This window comes from Bos indicus, chromosome 17 (genome assembly GCF_029378745.1).
Source record: "Bos indicus isolate NIAB-ARS_2022 breed Sahiwal x Tharparkar chromosome 17, NIAB-ARS_B.indTharparkar_mat_pri_1.0, whole genome shotgun sequence".
Classification (NCBI taxonomy): Eukaryota; Metazoa; Chordata; class Mammalia; order Artiodactyla; family Bovidae; genus Bos; species Bos indicus.
In genome coordinates, this window is record NC_091776.1 from 16,403,578 (window position 1) to 16,423,263 (window position 19,686).

Sequence of the window (19,686 nt, forward strand, 5' to 3'; positions counted from 1 at the left end):
GGGAATCCCTCAGAAGAAATGGAGTGGCCATCATGGTCAACAAAAGAGTCCTAAATGCAGTACTTGGATGCAAGCTCAAAAACGACAGAATGATCTCTGTTCATTTCCAAAGCAAACCATTCAATACCACAGTAATCCAAGTCTATGCCCCAACCAGTAATGCTGAAGAAGCTGAAGTTGAATGGTTCTATGAAGAACTACAAGACCTTTTAGAACTAACACCCAAAAAAGATGTCCTTTTCATTCTAGGGGACTGGAATGTAACAGTAGGAAGTCAAGAAACACCTGGAATAATAGGTAAATTTGGCCTTGGAATACGGAATGAAGCAGGGCAAAGACTAATAGAGTTTAGCCAAGAAAATGCACTGGTCATAACAAACACTCTCTTCCAACAACACAAGAGAAGACTCTATACATGGACATCACCAGATGGTCAACACCAAAATCAGATTGATTATATTCTTTGCAGCCAAAGATGGAGAAGCTCTATACAGTCAGCAAAAACAAGACCAGGAGCTGACTGTGGCTCAGACCATGAACTCCTTATTGCCAAATTCAGACTTAAATTGAAGAAAGTAGGGAAAACCACTAGACCATTCAGGTATGACCTAAATCAAATCCCTTATGATTATACAGTGGAAGTGAGAAATAGATTTAAGGGCCTAGATCTGATAGATAGAGTGCCTGATGAGCTATGGAATGAGGTTCGTGACATTGTACAGGAGACAGGGATCAAGACTATTCCCATAGAAAAGAAATGCAAAAAAGTAAAACGGCTGTCTGGGGAGGCCTTACAAATAGCTATGAAAAGAAGAGAAATGAAAAGCAAAGGAGAAAAGGAAAGATATAAACATCTGAATGCAGAGTTCCAAAGAATAGCAAGAAGAGATAAGAAAGCCTTCTTCAACAATCAATGCAAAGAAATAGAGGAAAACAACAGAATAGGAAAGACTAGGGATCTCTTCAAGAAAATCAGAGATACCGAAGGAACATTTCATGCAAAGATGAGCTCGATAAAGGACAGAAATGGTATGGACTTAACAGAAGCAGAAGATATTAAGAAGAGATGGCAAGAATACACAGAAGAACTGTACAAAAAAGATCTTCACAACCCAGATAATCACGATGGTGTGATCACTGACCTAGAGCCAGACATCCTGGAATGTGAAGTCAAGTGGGCCTTAGAAAGCATCACTATGAACAAAGCTAATGGAGGTGATGGAATTCCAGTTGAGCTATTCCAAATCCTGAAAGATGATGCTGTGAAAGTGCTGCACTCAATATGCCAGCCAATTTGGAAAACTCAGCAGTGGCCACAGGACTGGAAAAGGTCAGTTTTCATTCCAATCCCAAAGAAAGGCAATGCCAAAGAATGCTCAAACTACCACACTATTGCACTCATCTCACACGCTAGTAATGTAATGCTCAAAATTCTCCAAGCCAGGCTTCAGCAATATGTGAACCGTGAACTTCCTGATGTTCAAGCTGGTTTTAGAAAAGGCAGAGGAACCAGAGATCAAATTGCCAACATCCGCTGAATTCTGAAAGAGATGGGAATACCAGACCACCTGATCTGCCTCTTGAGAAATTTGTATGCAGTTCAGGAAGCAACAGTTAGAACTGGACATGGAACAACAGACTGGTTCCAAATAGGAAAAGGAATTCGTCAAGGCTGTATATTGTCACCCTGTTTATTTAACTTATATGCAGAGTACATCATGAGAAACACTGGACTGGAAGAAACACAAACTGAAATCAAGATTGCCGGGAGAAATCTCAATAACCTCAGATATGCAGATGACACCACCCTTATGGCAGAAAGTGAAGAGGAACTCAAAAGCCTCTTGATGAAAGTGAAAGTGGAGAGTGAAAAAGCTGGCTTAAAGCTCAACATTCAGAAAACGAAGATCATGGCATCCGGTCCCACCACTTCATGGGAAATAGATGGGGAAACAGTGGAAACAGTATCAGACTTTATTTTTCTGGGTCCAAAATCACTGCAGATGGTGTCTGCAGCCATGAAATTAAAAGATGCTTACTCCTTGGAAGAAAAGTTATGACCAACCTAGACAGCATATTCAACAGCAGAGACATTACTTTGCCAACAAAGGTTCGTCTAGTCAAGGCTATGGTTTTTCCTGTGGTCATGTATGGATGTGAGAGTTGGACTGTGAAGAAGGCTGAGTGCCGAAGAATTGATGCTTTTGAACTGTGGTGTTGGAGAAGACTCTTGAGAGTCCCTTGGACTGCCAGGAGATCCAACCAGTCCATTCTGAAGGAGATCAGCCCTGGGATTTCATTGGAAAGAATGATGCTAAAGCTGAGACTCCAGTACTTTGGCCACCTCATGAGAAGAGTTGACTCATTGGAAAAGACTCCGATGCTGGGAGGGATTGGGGGAAGGAGGAGAAGGGGACGACAGAGGATGAGATGGCTGGATGGCATCACTGACTCGATGGATGTGAGTCTGAGTGAACTCCGGGAGTTGGTGATGGACAGGGAGGCCTGGCGTGCTGTGATTCATGGGGTCGCAAAGAGTCGGACACTACTGAGCGACTGATCTGATCTGATTTCCTTTTTAGGAAGGTAGATATTTAAGAATTTCTAACTGTTTATAGGAAATACCTAGTTAAGAGAAGAATTCAAAAGTACAGAAGAAGACCATCCAACTGATCACAGTTTCTGAAAATAGGGTGTGTTACTCTATGTAATACTATAATGGTAGACATGTCATTATACATTTGTCCAAACCCACAGAATGTATAAAACCAAGAGTGAACTCTAAGGTAAAATATGGGCTTCAGATGATTAAGATGTGTCATTGTAGGTTCATTAACTGTAATGGATGTATTACTCTAGGAATATTACTAATATACTAGAGTATACTAGAATAGTAGAGTAGAGTATATTCTAGAATTATTATTCTAGTAGGGGATGCTGATAATCTGGAGGCTGTTCATGTATCAAAGTAGGGGATATATAAGAAATCTCTAAACCTTCCTCTCAATTTTGCTGTGAATCCAAACCTCCTGTAAAGAAAGCCTTAGAAGAAATTCAAAAAATTGTTCAAAGTAGAGAGTCTTGGCAGAGAAGGCAGTGGCACCCCACTCCAGTACTCTTGCCTGGAAAATCCCATGGGTGGAGAAGCCTGGTAGGCTGCAGTCCCTGGGGTCACTAAGAGTCGGACACGACTGAGCGCCTTCACTTTCTCTTTTCACTTTCATGCATTGGAGAAGGAAATGGCAACCCACTCCAGTGTTCTTGCCTGGAGAATCCCAGGGACAGAGGAGCCTGGTGGGCTGCCGTCTCTGGGGTCACACAGAGTCGAACACAACTAAAGTGACGCAGCAGCAGCAGCAGCAGCAGAGAGTCTTGGAAGACCACTCTCCATGGACCTCTCGTGTACCTCCTCTAGGGACAGAGGCACTGACTGCCTTTTGCTCTGGACTAGCTTTCTGAAATGTTTGTATGGGAAACAACCCTGAAAGGTAGAGACAGAGTCACCCTCTAGCAAAGGACAAGTGTGTTTGCTGCCTAATGGAATAAAGAGAATATCTCCCTCCAGAGCAAACGTCAGGCAGGCTGATTGCCCATTAGAAAAGATTCTAATTCCCTAAAGTCAGTGTTCCTCTCTTGAATGCAGCCCACTGTGTTTTTCAAGAGTCTCCTGGCTCTTAATAGCACCACTCTGTGGGAGCTGGGGCTCAAGAACAGGCACAAATGTCCCGTGGTTACTGCTTTTGCCATGACTAATTAACTGTCTTTTGTGTCTGACTCAAGAGTCTCAGGTCTTCTGCCAGAAGCTACGAAAGGGCAACAAACTGATTTGTAAGCTTGGAAGGAGAGTCAGCTCTCAGCCTCAGGTTTTGATGGGAGGACACAGAATCCACAGCATGGGCACCTGAGTCATCTAACACTATTTTGGCATGTCACCATAAAAAGGGGTGTTGGTTTGGAGTCACTTGTAAGGCACTGACACTTTTTATATGGGTTATATAACTTAATCCTCACAAATCCCTTTAAAATACCCATTTTCTAGCCGAGCACCATGAAAACAATTCGGCCAAGACTGGGCATCAATACATACCTAAGACTAGGTTCTGATTTGGGACTCTTGGCTGATGACAGTTCTTACCTTTTCTGCCAGTGTGTTCCAAATCATGCCAGTGCTTAAGCAGTGTTTATAGTGAAATAAGACCGGTGTTCATGAAGAGAACTAAGAAAAAAAGAAAACAAAGTAATTTTTTTATTGCACTGAATATATCCAATTTAAATGGCTAACTCTGCTCTGAAAACTAGTTTTTCCTTTTTTTTTATAGAGGAGGGGTTATATTCTTTTGTGAAACAAATAAAAGTGACAGTAAACTGTATTTTAATTTGGAGATATATTTAACATCCTTCCTTGACAACATAAATGGCTAGTGACCCTATATTGGTTCTTTTATTTTTTCTTTCCTTCCTCATCTTAAAATCTTAAATTCTTAGAACCACAAGTTATGGTTTATTTTCTAGGCAAGTGCCACTGTGGAGCACTTTACTGCTTCCTAAGTGGGCTCATCATCTAGTCCCATTTCTGGTGTGATTAAGTTATGTCAGTGTGCTGGTCTGTAAATGTGCTTATGTTTGTGGAGTGCAGGCATATTTGTATTGAACTGAGTGCAGGCCTATTTGTATTGAACTGCCCTTGAAGGCAATGGCACCCCACTCCAGTACTCTTGCCTGGAAAATCCCATGGACGGAGAAGCCTAGTGGGCTGCAGTCCATGGGGTCGCGAAGAGTCAGACACGACTGAGTGACTTCACTTTGACTTTTCACTTTCATGCATTGGAGAAGGAAATGACAACCCACTCCGGTGCTCTTGCCTGGAGAATCCCAGGGACGGGGGAGCCTGGTGGGCTGCCGTCTATGCGGTCGCACAGAGTCGGACACGACTGAAGCGACTTAGCAGCAGCAGCAGCAGCCCTTGAAGTCTGAACAAAGAACTTTCATTATAATCTCTCCTTGTTGAGATTATATTGAGTATTTGCAATCTCAACACCCAACTCAAGGCCTGAGTAAATATTTGTCAAGTGAATGAATACCTAAATAAATACATGAATGAATGCATCAGTGTACTGTGAGTTTCTTGAGGGTTTTGGAAATCCAATAGTACATGTTGCTGGACAGCCTTTAATAGCCTCAGGCTTGTTTGATCCAAGACATCATTTCACTCTTCAAAGAGAAAATAAGAAATAAGTGGCCTTCATTACCTGACATGGAGCTTGATCACACTGGATATTTTCAAACATGTGATAACCTGCTAGGAGTAGCAAAGAAAACTTTAATCATCTAAAAGATTTCCAAACAGAGAGAGATACCTGCCTTGTGAACCAATGATCTAGTACCTGAATTATGCTTACCCCATTCAAAGAAGCAGTGGCTGCATGTTAACCTTTAAGAAAGGACAGACTTCTGAGGGTGTTTCGTGGTTGTTGCTGTTGATAATTTACATTTTCTTCTTGTATGGCTTGTAACCTCTTTATGCTATTTTCCACTAAGTCACTTAACAATAGGGCTTCTCAGGTGGCACGGCAGTAAAGAATTCGCCTGCCAAAGCAGGAGATGCAAGAGACGCAGGTTTGATCCTGGGTTGGGAAGATTCCCTGGAGGAGGGAATGGCAACCCACTCCAGTACTCTTGCCTGGAGAATCCCATGGACAGAGGAGCCTGGCGGCCTACAGTCCATGTGGTCACAAAGAATCAGACACGACTGAGCACATGAGCACAAGCAGCTATGAGGTAAATGTGAAAACGGACAGATGAGAAGATAGATGACCTGAATTTTAGTCTTGGCTCCACCACTTATAACTCCCAATTTCTTTATCTGTGAAAGGGATGTAAAAACAACTGCTTTGCCTATCTTACAGGGATTCAGTAAGAACCAACTGAGATGATCCCCTACGAAAAAACAAAACAAAACACAACCTTGGTAAACAAAACCCAATACAAAATGCTCTGGATCAACCTTAATAGAGAACAAAAATAATGAATCTATATTGTTCTACTTCACGTTGGTCCTTTTTTTGGCATGAAATTTCAGTTTGGGAAGATGCGAAAGTTCCAAAGTTCTAGAGATGGATAATGGCGATGGTTGTATAACCGTGTGCATGTACTTAAAGCCACCAAATGTATGCTTAAAAATGGTTGAAATGGTATGTTTGACGTACACTTTGCCACAGGAAGTTATGAACATTTATGAATATACCTTTGCTATTTTCTCATGGTAGATGCAAAGCCCTTGCACCAGGTTAGTTAAGTTTAATTTCTCAATTGGCTATTTCAAGTATTGTGCTAATATCTGAAAGCAGGAGGAGAAAGGAAAGAAAAATAAAGAGAGGAATCAGACCCTACTCTTGAAGATCTTACAGTTTACTCAAACTTACACACTTTTATATCATCCATATGAACTGTGAGAGAGCAACATATTTAAACTCTGGCATGGAAGGGACCTGGGAAGAGATTTTTATTTCTTTACTTTTTTCTTAATACAATTTTTAAAGGTTACACTCCATTTACAATTATTACAAATATATTGGCTGTACTCTACATGTTGTATAAAACATCCTTAGCCTATCTTACACCCAACAGGTTTTACCTCCCACTCCCCTACCCATATATTGGTCCTTGATGAGCGGTAATGAACTCTCCTTTAACCATATAATCATTAAGTGCGCTGACAGACCTAGTATTTCAGACTGTATGACCTTGATGCTTTAAAACAGGAAATATTCAAAGTCTTAAGCGAGGGCGGGCAGGGCGGGGGCGGGGGGGCGGTGCGGAAATGTGTTAAAATTAATTTGGCCTTAGCAGAAAGATATGCCAAACAAATGAATAGAGATTTTTCACCTCTAATTTCCAAGGCAGTAGAAACAACAGCAGCCCAGCGCCCAGCTAGCTCTTGTCCCAAAGGTCCTACTGAGCTCGTTCACCTCAGGAGCAGGCCCACTGTGACTTCTGCTATGGGTTCCTTGTATGAACAAAAGGCCACTTCTCTTTACTAGGAAATAAATGGTCCAAATTAAAAGCTCCTGTAGATTTGAAACTGCAGAAGCAATCTAATTTTAAAAAGACTCCAAAGACACATTTCTCTTCAGTGAGTGGACATAAGACATGAGTAATTATACATTCATAAACTAGCCCTAATTACAAAGATAGTTCGGTAGATTCGAGCTCTGTAGTCAGGCTCAGTCCAGATCTACTGTTAGAACCAAGAGAATGAGAGCCAGTCTACAAAAGCAAGCACTGGCTACTGTGGTCCTTCTCCTGCTCCCTCTTCCCTTGTCCTCACTGACCCCTTTCTCCTCCTACCCTCTTTATTTTTCTTGATACGTTTTTCCCTCTCCCTTACACACTCGTCCTTTATCTGTTCTCTTTCTCTTCCTCGCTCTGCATGGCCCACATTAATCATCTAGACACCTGCAGTCCCAATTATGCAGACAAGCACGCTGTTTGTTTTATTCTAAATAATCAGTGTTTTCTTTTTAGTGTGGCCTAAATTCATCAGGCAGTTTAGCCTCACCATTTCACTTTCACTTTTTAGATTCTCATTATGGGTTGAATTATGTCCCATTAAAAAAAATATTCTGGAGGTTAAACTCTTAACCTAATATTAGCCTTAACCTAATATTAGACTTAACCTAATATTCAATCAGTTAAATCGCTCAGTCGTGTCGGACTCTGCGACCCCATGAATCGCAGGACACCAGGCCTCCCTATCCATCAGCAACTCCCGGAGTCCACCCAAACCCATGTCCATTGAGTCGATGATGCCATCCAACCATCTCATCCTATGTCGTCCCCTTCTCCTCCTGCCCTCAATCTTTCCCAGCATCAGGGTCTTTCCTTTTTTATTTATTTATTTATTTTAATTGGAGGCTAATTACTTTACAATATGAGTCAGTTCTTCGCATCAGGCGCTAAAGTATTGGAGTTTCAGCTTCAACATCGGTCCTTCCAATAAACACCCGGGACTGATCTCCTTTAGGATGGACTGGTTGATCTCCTTGCAGTCCAAGGGACTCTCAAGAGTCTTCTCCAACACCACAGTTCTAAAGCATCAATTCTCTGGCACTCCGCTTTTTTCACAGTCCAACTCTCACATCCATACATGACCACTAGAAAAAACATAGCCTTGACTAAATGGACCTTTGATGGCAAAGTGATGTCTCTGCTTTTGAATATGCTATCTAGGTTGGTCATAACTTTCCTTCCAAGGAGTAAGCGTCTTTTAATTTCATGGCTGCAACCACCATCTGCAGTGATTTTGGAGCCCAGAAAAATAAAGTCTGTCACTGTTTCCATTGTTTCCCCATCTATTTGCCATGAAGTGATGGGACCAGATGCCATGATCTTAGTTTTCTGAATGTTGAGCTTTAAGCCAACATTTTCACTCTCCTCTTTCACCTTCATCAAGAGGCTTTTTAGTTATACTTCACTTTCTGCCGTAAGGGTGGCATCATCTGCATATCTGAGGTTATTGATATTTCTCCCAGCAATCTTGATTCCAGCTTGTGCTTTCTCTAGCCCAGTGTTTCTCATTATGTACTCTGAATATAAGTTAAATAAGCAGGGTGACAATATACAGCCTTGACGTACTCCTTTTCCTATTTAGAACCAGTCTGTTGTTCCATGTCCAGTTCTAACTGTTGCTTCCTGACCTGCATATAGGTTTCTCAAGAAGCAGGTCAGGTGGTCTGGTATTCCATCTCTTTCAGAAATTTCCACAGTTTATTGTGATCCATACAGTCAAAGGCTTTGGCATAGTCAATAAAGCAGAAATAGATGTTTTTCTGGAACTCTCTTGCTTTTCCGATGATCCAGCGGATGTTGGCAATTTGATCTTTGGTTCCTCTGCCTTTTCTAAAACCAGCTTGAATATCTGGAAGTTCACGGTTCACGTATTGCTGAAACCTGGCTTGGAGAATTTTGAGCATTACTTTATTAATGTGTGTTAAGTGTGTTAGTCACCCAGTCGTGCCCGACTCTTTGCGACCCCATGGACTGCAGCCCACCCGGCTCTTCTGTCCATGAGATTTCCCAGGCAAGAATACTGGAGTGAGTTGCCATTTCCTTCTCCAATGCAATTTCCTTCACACTAGTGTGTGAGATGAGTGCAATTGTGTGGTAGTTTAAGCATTCTTTGGCATTACCTTTCTTTGGGATTGGAATGAAAACTAAACTTTTCCAGCCCTGTGGCCACTGCTGAGTTTTCCAAATTTGCTGGCATATTGAGTGCAGCACTTTCACAGCATCATCTTCCAGAATTTGAAATAGCTCAACTGGAATTCCATCACCTCCTCTAGTTTTGTTTGTAGTGGTATTTCCTAAGGCCCACCTGACTTCACATGCCAGGATGTCTGGTTCTAGGTGAGTGGGAGTGATCACACCTTTGTGATTATCTGGGTCATGAAGATTTTTTTGTACAGTTCTTCTGTGTATTCTTGCCACCTCTTCTTAATATCTTCTGCTTCTGTTAGGTCCATACCATTTCTGTCCTTAATCGAGCCCATCTCTGCATTAAATGTTTGCTTGATATCTCTAATTTTCTTGAAGAGATCTCTAGTCTTTCCCATTCTATTGTTTTCCTCTATTTCTTTGCATTGATCACTGAGGAAGGCTTTCTTATCTGTCCTTGCTATTCTTTGGAACTCTGCATTCAAATGGGAATATCTTTCCTTTTCTCCTTTGCTTTTCGCTTCTCTTCTTTTCACAGCTATTTGTAATGCCTCCTCAGACAGCCATTTTGCCTTTTTGCATTTCTTTTTCTTGGGGGTGATCTTGTTCCCTGTCTCCTGTACAATGTCACGAACCTCTGTCCATAGCTCATCAGGCACTCTATCTATCAGATCTAGGCCCTTAAATCTATTTCTCACTTCCACTGTATAATCATAAGGGATTTGATTTAGGTCATACCTGAATGGCCTAGTGGTTTTCCCCACTTTCTTCAATTTAAGTCTGAATTTGGCAATAAGGAGTTCATGATCTGAGTCACAGTCTGCTCCCGGTCTTGTTTTTGCTGATTGTATAGAGCTTCTCCATCTTTGGCTGCAAAGGATTTAATCAATCTGATTCCAGTGTTGCCCATCTGGTGATGTCCATGTGTAGAGTTTTCTCCTGTGTTGTTGCAAGAGGATGTTTGCTATGACCAGTGTGTTCTCTTGGCAGAACTCTGTTAGCCTTTGCCCTGCTTCATTCTCTACTCCAAGGCCAAATATGCCTGTTACTCCGGGTGTTTCTTGACTTCCTACTTTTGCATTCCAGTCCCTATAATGAAAAGGACATCTTTTTGGGGTGTTAGTTCTAGCAGGTCTTGTAGGTCTTCATAGAACCGTTCAACTTCAGCTTCTTCAGCGTTACTGGTTGGGGCATAGACTTGGATTACTGTGATATTGAATGGTTTGCCTTGGAAATGAACAGAGATCATTCTGTCGTTTTTGAGATTGCATCCAACATTTTGGACTCTTTCATTGACTATGAGGACTACTCCATTTTTTCTAAGGAATTCCTCCCCACAGTTATATTAGTCTTAACCTAATATTGAGGAGATTAGAATCTTAACCTCCAGTACCTCAGAATGTGACTAAATTTCAGACTAGGTTCATTGCAAAAGTAATTAGTTTTAAAAAGAACACCACGTGAAGAGGCATGAGCACACACCAGTGGAGGGCTATGTGGAGACACAAGGAGAAGCTGGAATTACATTGCCACAAACTAAGGAAAGAAAATATTGCCAGCAAATCACCAGAAGCTAGGGAAAAAAGGCACGGACCAAATTCTCTCTGATCTCAAAGGAACCACTCTATCAAAACCTCAGTTTTCTAGCTTCTAGCCTCCAGAGCTATGAGACAATAAATTCCTGTTGCTTGTGCCAACTTGTTACCACAGACCTAGTAAATACAGACCTGACCCAGAACTTAATTTATTTATTTTGTATTCATACCATCACATTTCCTCCTTTAGGACGTGAATGTTTATAGCTCAAACCATTAGTGATTGGAACTTCCTCAGCCCATTCTGACTAAGCCACATTCCAGCAGCTTTATTCTTCCAACTTTGGGGCAGTTAGCAACTCAAACAGACATATCTGAAAACCTAATTTTTCTTTAGAACAAGAGTAACGAATTTACACTTACACACTCATAAGCCAAGGGTAATGAAAAGCAATTAATATTGCCATTTTAATTCTAACTATTCCAGAACTTTTTCGTTCTGATTCTAGAGTATTTCAGACTGAATGATGAACTTGTATTTCACAAAGGGAGCCTCCAAAGGGGTGGATTTTGAAACTTAACTGGCAAAGAGAAATTAGCATTGGTTTGTGAGTCAGACATTAATGCTTTTTTAATCTTAGCTTAGCCTTATACCTGGTATAGGATTTTAGTCATATAATTTAATCCTCTGAAAGTCAATCTTCTTTAGCACTGTACCTGGCACATAGACAGTGTTCCTTAAAGCTGGCCTATTATTTAATTAGAAAGCTTCCTTTCTCCTGGATGCTCCAGCACCTTCATCTAGCAAGGCTTTGCTATATCCCCTGCCCATCCTGGTAGCTATTTAGAGGAAAAGCTTTTAACTTCTGACTGCTCTGAAAAAAAAAATTTCTGTTTTCTTAATAACAAAAACCACAACCATGGCACTTTAGAAAACCTTCTTGGTTTATTTCATCTTGGTGATTCTAAGACTTTCACATAATTCACAGCCAAAGAGTAAATAATAGCACTCAGGACTTTTAAACTAGACTGTGAGGAGTATGTTATCACTTCAAATAATTTAAACTTCAGTTCCAGGTCTAAAATTAAGCTCTGGGAAGTCACCGTAAGGTTGTATTTTAGAGTCTGAAGTAGATAAATCCCACTCAACACAAGTGGTAAAAATATGATTTACATTGCTTGGGAAAAGATCAAATTCTCAAAGTTCTGGTGTTTAGAGAGACCAATAAATTTACAGCTAGAAATCCTATCTCATAAAAGATTAACCAGTGGGAAGTGAAAGAAGAGCTGAGGGGAAAAGTTGCTTCTCAGTGTTATTCTATGAAAACCCTTAGAAAGTAGGGAAGTCAGGCTTGCTGAGTATTCCACGTAAGGTTCAGTTCAGTTCAATTGCACACTCGTGTCAGACTCTGCGACCCCATGGACTGCAGCACCCCAGGCCTCCATGTCCATCACCAACTCCCGGAGTTTACTCAAACTCATATCCATTGAGTTGGTGATGCCATCCAACCATCTCATCCTTTGTCGTCCCCTTCTTCTGCCTCTTCCAGGTAAGGTACTGGCTGCTTACTGTATACCATCTCATCAGCTCAATCTAAAGTGAAGTGGCTCAGTCGTGTCCGACTCTTTGTGACCCCGTGGACTGGTAGCCTACCAGATTCCTCCATCCATGGGATTTTCCAGGCAAGAATACTGGAGTGGGTTGCCATTTCCTTCTCCAGGAGATCTTCCCGACGCAGGGATTGAACCCAGGTCTCCCGCATTATAGGCAGACACTTTACCATCTAAGCCACCCGGAAAGTCCTAGCTCAATCTAATGAGTGCCCTATATATCATTATCCCCATTTCTTCATGGATGAAAAAATGAAGTAATTCTAGGTCAGTTGTTAAAATTAGAAATCAAATCTGAGTTGGCTAACCCAATAGCTCATGAACCCTCTAACCAGAGTTAGAGGTTTGGTTCTGACTCTATGTCTGCCAAGCTGGTGATCCTGAATAATCTGCTCAATCTATCTGGCTCTTAGTATCCCTCTGTGTAAAGCTGATGTTTTAAGAGCAGACAATTTCACAGACTCCTTCTGGCTAGAGAATTTCTATTTGGAAAAAAAAAAAAATCTGTGCAAGTCAGAATAGTAAGGGCCATTACGATAGCTTATTATAATCCCATCATGATTGGTTGGATTTGTTTGGGTATTCAGTAGAACCTATCATACTCTTACACCTTTAAACAGAAGTTTTAGCTATATAATTCAAAATATTATATGTGCATGCTAAGTCACTTCAGTTGTGTCCAACTCTGTGACCCTATGAACTATAGCCTGTCAGGCTCCTCTGCCTATGGGATTCTCCAGGTAAGAATACTGGAGTGCATTGCCATGCCCTCCTCCAGGGGATCTTCCCAACCCAGGGATCCAACACATGTCTCTTAAGTCTCCTGCAGTGTCAGGTAGGTTCTTTACCTCTAGTGCCACCTGGGAAGCCCTAAGCACACATTTGATGAAGGTGGTCTTAACCACTTAGTCAACTCATCCTCAACTCAAAATACTGTATGTATCACTTAAATTAATTTTCATTGATTAAAAATTATAAATGAATAAACCATATAACATACTGTGTAAAGAATGTAGAAGTGCAGTAGCGAAGACCACCAATTTTTATTTTGCAACCATTTAATATCTTAAATATCTCATTTAAGATATTATTTCTTCAGCCAATCCAGGAACAGTCTGTACAAACTAGTCTCTAGAAATTTATATGCTTTTATTCTAGAAAGATCTGAAACATTCCTAAGATGAGCAAGTGATTTGTCCAAAAGTCTTCTACATACTACATAAAATATTGCTCTAAGACAACATAGGGAAAAAGAAGGCTTGTGCTGTTTTGAGTTAAGTAAAGCAAGTTATTGTGACAACACTTATTTGATGTAACTATTAAAGGAAAACTTGCTCAATGAAACATTTATATAATATGCCTAGGAAAACAATTTGGATGTACAAAGCACCCCTTTGCTAGACTACAGTGTTAACCTCTTTGGCTATTGTTCATTTAACCAAAAGGCAAAAATATGTTGCTAAGGCTACAAACAAGCAATTTGCTGTCCAGTGTTGATTGATACAAGAATTACCACAGTACTGTGAGGGTGAATCTTGATGAAATGGGCCCTACCAAGATGTACTGAAGTTGTGCCATAATCACAGGCCAAGAAATCCTGGCATCTAGCATCTAAACACTCTGCAGATCCTGCCATCCCACTCAGTAAAAGAGCTGCAAAAATCTGCTCAAGACAAACAAACATGCATGGGGCCCCTGCAGAGGATCCAAAGCAAATGTGGAAATTGAGATTCATTCATGAGAGCCAACTGTCACAGAAACTGGGTGGGTTTCGCATGAACCAGTTGGACACATTGTGTAGCTGGATATCTATCATGCTCTGCAATACACAAGACTGAACAGAGTGGCATGAATTCATTTGCATCGATCTCTAATTGTTCTCTCCCTTACCCTGGGCCCTTATGGTACTGCTTAACCCACGTCTATAATCTCTTAGATGCTTTGTTTCGGGTAAGAGGCAGCAGCTCACAAAGCCACTCCATATTAAGTGCTTAATATTTGGGTTCTGCACTGGGAAAAGTTGTTTCAACCTGCAGCTGTGTCCGTTTTGAACTGACTACCAGCCCAGCCGTGTTAATTATGACTCAATCTCTCATTTGGAAGTCATCAATAATACAAATAATAATGGTAATGGTTAAAATACATATGTAGTCAATATGCTAAAATGAATAAATCTTTTTTGTTAACAACTGAACCAGAATATATGAGAATTCTTTTCTGACCTCCACTGGAAAGTTTTTGATTTATTCTGGTTAGATTTGAACTTCTTTGTAGTGTAATTTTATAATCACACTCAGAAAAAGATGCCATAAAACACTACACACTGAGCTTGTTTCCTTAATTGACTGTAAGAATCTCTTCCTTTTTTAAATAATGTAACTGGATGCCAAATAATGATAAATTGGTCTTAGAAAGGTTTGATACCTACAACTGCATAATGGAAATAACTCATTTTAATTATCTTAATTATTATTGTGATAATTTCTTAAACATGTCATTTCTTCAGAGTCTTAACTATCATAAATGAAGAGGGTATAAAATCATCCATGTGAAAAGAACTGTGCTTTAAAACATAGCTATATGTTTTAGAGCCTACATAGATACTTTGTGTAGGTATTCTGAATTAAACTGAGGTTGTGAAATTAAGACTAGCTTCCCTCCACCACTCTCTGCCAAGTAATGAGGTTAATTTCTTTATCATGTGCACTGCCTTTCTTGGGAGATGGTGTGATGAAAACAATTTGAGGAATTTATAATCTAAGATATCTGATAAAATACCACCTCAAAGCCCAGGGAAAGTTTTACTTGGTGAATTAGCCAAAGATGAAGTTTTCAATTAAAAATATGAACCCTTCAGAAAGTAATCAAAACAAGATTTTTTTTTTTTCTTTCCCCTCGAGTAGTTCAGACTGACAAGTGAAAGAGCATTTGAGTTGTTCTAGTCTGAGTTCAGATTCTGGTGTTTATTTATTTGGTCAACACTGACCAAAGTTGCTTTGTTTGTTTGTTTTTTTTAATTTAAAGTTATTTATTTTAATTGGAGGCTAATTACTTAACAATATTGTATTGGTTATGCCATACATCAACATGAATCTGCCACGGGTGTACACGTGTTCCCCATCAATTTATAGAAGAGAACTGTACAAACCATAGTTACAAAATAGACCATCAGCCTAGATGTGACTAGCTCTCTCAGTCTCTGTATTTCTGTCTGCCTCTTTACCTTTAGTTTTGTAAAGTAACAATATTTTTTATTGGCACTAGTAGAAATTACAGGATATAAATCCCTTTTATGAAAAAAAGAAAGAAAGAAAAAACTTTTTTCTCTTTGCTTTTTATTTTCCTCCTTCCTAGAATCTAGATAACAACTGGAAAAAAAAACATGTGGGAATTCCCTGGTGGTTCACTGGTTAGGACTCACCACTTTAACTGCCCAGGTTCAATCCTTCAGTTCAGTTCAGCTCAGTCGCTCAGTCGTGTCTGACTCTTTGCAACCCCATGGACTACAGCACACCAGGCTTCCCTGTCCATCGCCAACTCCCAGAGCTTCTTAAACTCATGCCAAGTGAGTCGGTGATGCCATCCATCTCATCCTCTGTCGTCCCCTTCTCTTTCTGCCCTCAATCTTTCCCAGCACCAGGGTCTTTTCAAATGAGTCAGTCCTTTGCATTAGGTGACCAAAGTATGGGAGTTTCAGCATCAACATCAGTCCTTCCAATGAATATTCAGGACTGATTTCCTTTAGGATGGACTGGTTGGATCTCCTTGCAGTCCAAGGGACCCTGAAGAGTCTTCTCCAACACCACAGTTCAAAAGTATCAGTTCTTCGGCACTCAGCTTTCTTTATGGTCCAACTCTCACATCCATACATGACAACTGGAAAAACCATAGCCTTGACTAGATGGGCTTTTGTTGGCAGAGTAATGTCTCTGCTTTTTAATATGCTGTCTAGGTTGGACATAGCTTTTCTTTCAAGGAGCAAGTGTCTTTTAATTTCATGGCTGCAGTCATCAACTGCAGTGATTTTAGAGCACCCCCCCCCAAAAAAGTCTCTCACTGTTTCCACTGTTTCCCCATCTATTCGCCATGAAGTGATGGGACTGGATGCTTAGTCAGGAAAATAAGATCTAGTATCCCATAAGCTACAAAGTGCAGCCAAAACAAACAAAAAAAAATGGGCCATAGTTTACTCTTCATAGAAGATATTTAAGAATTAGGGAGAAATTTTAAGGAATAAACTTACTATATTTTTGTTTTGTAAAAAAAAAAACAGTCAAGGTTTAATTTTCCAAATTTCAATCATGTACTTGCCACCTTTAAAATATTGGGCATTTCCATGTATCACTTCTATGCATATAATAATACCAATTATTACCTACTTCCTAAATTTTACCCCTAAAATTCTTTCTCTTTTCTAATTGTGTTAACTATTATCTTAGAAACTGTGTGAAATAACAATGGCAATTATACATCATATAATTTCATTTACATAAAAGTATTTAAATGACAAAATTGTAGAAATGGAAAACAGATAGGTGGTGATCAGAGGCTAGGTGAAGAGGCGGGGGAAAGGAAGGCAGGTGTGGCTATTTAAAAGGTGACCTGATCCTAACAGCAGTGGAAATGGTACATATCTGAGCTGTATCATTGTCAGTATCCTGACTGAGACTGTGTACTATAGGTTTGCCATTGGGAAAAGGTACATGAAATCTCCATATTCTTCTTAAAATGGCATATAAATGTAGCATTATCTCAAAATAAAAAGTTTTTTTTTAATATTTTATCTTAGTTTTCTTGGTCATGCCATGCACGGATTGTGGGATTTTAGTTCCTGGACCAGGGATGGAACCTGAGCCTTTGGCAGTGAGACCACAGAGTCCTAACCACTGGACTGCCAGGGAATTCCTTCTATTTCATTTTTTATGTGAAAATATATTTACATTCAGAAGCACATGTGTCAAAGATGGAAACAGGTCACTAGTTCACATGAAAAACCAGTATAACTTGTTAGAAATTACAGAACAGAATCACGAAAGGAAAAATATGATTCTTGAAAGTATCACACTTGGCGATAAAGTTGCTACAGTCTGGATCTATATGATAGATGCAATGGAAAGTTGAGTCTATTCCAAGAGAAAATCCACCTAGATAATGCACAGGTGTGTACAGATACACACACACACACACACACCCATACCCCACTGAACTGGAACTACTGCCTACATCCGGAGACTGGGTAGCTGCAACCACATTTAACTGCTCCCACCCCCCAGCCCTCTGCCACCACCTACTTATCCACTTTATTTACTCAATAAATCAGTACATCAGTTTCCTACCTACCAGAGAACAGATCTCTCTGCTGGGCATGAAAGCCTTTAAAGGCTTTCAGAAAACTGTCTGATTGTCTCCCCAGTGTCTTAGGCACCTGACTCCCTTCCTACCTCTCAACAAATATGAAATATGCACAATGTATTTGCCATATGCAAATCGCTGGACTCTGTGTTGGGAATTCAGTGGAAACATGAAACAGTTCCTCCTTTCAAGAAGTTTGTGGCTGGTGAGAAAATTTTTAAAAACATAAACAGAAAAGACAGACTAATACAAGGTACAAAAGGCCTTACATTGCAGTATGTCAGTGCCTTGATAAGAACATGCGCAGGTCAAGAGATAGCACATTGACGTGTGAGGGGAGGCGGGAGGGAGAGAGCTTCTTAGACTGGATGATGTACAAATTGTATGTGGATCCCAGGCTTCAGGCTTATACTTGCTGCTACACAGAAGAAAATAAAAAGTCAAAAAGGGAAACTCAAATATGACAAGAGGCAGGCAAAAGAGAACAAGCTAAGATGACTTTATGACAACATAGAGCTTAAAATAAGATCCGTATGTAGGATCATTTTTGTTTATCACGAAATCCCACCTCTATGTATCATTACAAACAATTACAGTTTACTAGTCATTATTAGCTAAGTTACACCTCACAACCATCTCCTCCTTTTCCTCAGATACAAACACAGACAAGCATGTTTCCACCCCACAGTCTTTGCACTTTTTCTTTTCTCTTCGTGCTCTGTTCAGATATTTAGATGGATCCTTGCAGACCTTGCAGAGGCTTTCATATCACCCAGTTGAAACCATCACTCCATGCCCCTCTTCATCCCTTGGCCCTTGCTTGTTTTTATACATAGAACCCGAATGCTATCCAAGTATTTGGCTTCCGTATGTATTTGTTTGTTGTTTATTGCCTAGATAACGTGAGAGCTCCGTCTCACAGGAGAGATATGTTTTTGTTGCTGTTGTTGATTTAGCTCTTGTGTCCCAGGACCTGGTCATTGTTTATCACATCACATCCAAGGTTCTCACTAAATATTACTGACTGAAAAAATACATATCATTTAATTCTTAAAACAACTCAAAGAAGTTGAGAAAACTGAGGATTAGAGAGGATAAACAATTGGTCATATGGTTCACAGATAGTATCAATAAATGGAAGAGTTAGAATTTGAATCTGAGAGAGCCTGGGGATTTAAACAGCTACACATATGTATTGCCTTTGAGCTAAGTGTGAGTAATTCCAAGAGAAATGTTCAGGTTGAAGAAAGCAAGAACATACAATGAATTCTAAAAAGTCCATGTGCACATGGACTATGACAAGAATGGGCTCACTTTCACTGAGAGAAAATAAATAGGAAAAATAAAGGATGATTGTGAGGCGAGAGGGTAAAATAAACATGAGTCACTAAAGGCATCAACATTAGTGGAAAACAATAAGCAACAACAAACACTAAAGCTATCAATCCTCTAACTTATAAACCCCAGAATTCTATGAGCATCTTCCGGAAAACATGGGGAATGATGGAGAAGAAGTCATCGAGTCAGCTCATACATACCTTTCTGGAATGGCCACCTGCTCCCCTTGGGGTCACCATCATCCAATCAGAATGCAGACCTGCTTTGTCAACCTGAAGACAGCCTGCTCCTGGCACAGACCTGGTCAGCATCACCCTTAACTGTCTCTGCCATGATCACGTTATGTGCTTCCTCTTCACCATGATAAAATGAACCCCTTTCTCCTGATCTTTGAGCATATTTGAAGTTACTGGAAGCAAATTTTCCAAGGACATTTTCCAATCAAGTTTTAAATTCTACAAATTATCTGACTTTCATCCTTTAGTGGAAGAACTATTTTCACATTTTGGTCAGTCAGCATGAGCATCTTTGACATTTTGGTCAGTCACCATGAGCATCTTGGAAAAAAGAGCATTTGCAATCTACCTCAAAGAAACAGAGAGTAAAATCTCTTTCCTATCAAACACACAGAGACATT